We start from the raw sequence: 1,555 nt of genomic DNA on the forward strand, positions 1-1,555 counted from the left end.
TAATCTTGGTCTCAGTTCCCTCTTCTGTAAAGTTGTATTCTCTGAGATATATTCTGCTGTAAAATTCTATTATTGAATTTTAAAACCACTAACCTTTTCAGTGAGTCTGGTTTAGGAAAGTGATGATATAACATTTGTTCAAACTGGTAAAGTTTTTAAGTGAAAAAGGTATTTAAACCTCCTTGTATTTGTTAATTGAGCTATTTTTTTACTTAGACATGCAAGTTCAAAATTTGTATCTCTTTTCAACTCTATAGCCAGTGGTTAATAAGTACAATTTCTGGGGTGGTGGGATTCCGGGACGCTGCTATGGAGGGGTGTAGCGAGCCACAGCTGGAGGCTAAGGCCAAGGTCACCAACCAGCTAATAGATTTTCAGTGGAAGCTGGGTATGGCTGTGAGCTCAGACAGCTGCAGACCACTTAAGTATCCTTATGTTGCAGTGATGCTCAAAGTGGCACATCATTCAGGCCAAGTAAAGAACAAGTCCTTTGAAATGACAGTTCCACAGTTTCAGAATTTCTACAGTTCAAGGAAATTGCTGCAGTTATTGAAACTGTGTGAAAACTGATTGCTTTGTTGATGAATTGCTACCATCATTCTAACATCGTGGACTTTACTTTCTGCAACAAAACTGCCTAAGGATCAAATGATATTTATTGAATGAAAATTACACTTTTGGTTTTCCATTTTTTTAACTAATAAAAAAGAAAATGAGACAAACAGGAAAAACATAAGTACAATTTCTAGAGACTGGGTACACTTGAATCTGCCTTCACCATTTATTAGTTGTGGATCACGGGCATGCTCCTTCATGTCTTTGTGCTCAGTTTACTCACCTGTCAATTGGGAATAATAACAGTATCTAAAACACAGGGATATTGTGAGGATTCAGTGAGATAACTCACTTAAGCCCTGAGCAAATGACTAGAGCATTAACATATTCTTGATATGTGTCAGCTTTTACTGTCACCTTGCTGTCACCAGCTATCCCATGCTATTATCACTCCATACTTTATTAGTGTAATAATAGCCTCCTAGTTTTAAAGTCTCTTTCTTAAGGTCTGTTCTATACATTTTCCAGCTTAGACTGCCCAAAACACAAGTGTCATAATTTTACTCCGCTGCTAAAAACTATGGCAACAGATTTCAATGAACTTATACGCAGTAGAATTGAGTATAAATTAGTCCGGCATTTAAGGCTCTCATTAATATATTGGTTCAATTTATCTTCCCAGCCTCATTCGATTACTTTCTCATATATAAATGCTCTGCCTGAATGGATCTCCCCAAATGTCCCTGAGAACAAGTGCTCTGCTCACCCATATTAAGCAATTAAGGGCAGAGGCTGTGATGAGTCTTTATACCCCATCACCCAGGACGTGGCACACAGTGGGTATGCAATAGTTGTTGAAACGAACTGCTTCTGCTCATACTGTTTTCCTCCCAGGAGTCCTCTCCTATCTTTACCTATGTAACACCTATCTCCAAGGTTCTATCCAAATATCATGAGTTACTACAATTCATTAACTAACTACCTACTTCTTCTCATAGTA

At 37.8% G+C, this 1,555-nt stretch overlaps 1 pseudogene; it reads left to right on the forward strand.

Moving 5' to 3' along the window:
• The first annotated feature begins 309 nt into the window (after positions 1–309).
• Positions 310–563, forward strand: LOC136132278 (COMM domain-containing protein 6 pseudogene; annotated as a pseudogene).
• Positions 564–1,555: the final 992 nt, after the last annotated feature.

This window comes from Phocoena phocoena, chromosome 12 (genome assembly GCF_963924675.1).
Source record: "Phocoena phocoena chromosome 12, mPhoPho1.1, whole genome shotgun sequence".
Classification (NCBI taxonomy): Eukaryota; Metazoa; Chordata; class Mammalia; order Artiodactyla; family Phocoenidae; genus Phocoena; species Phocoena phocoena.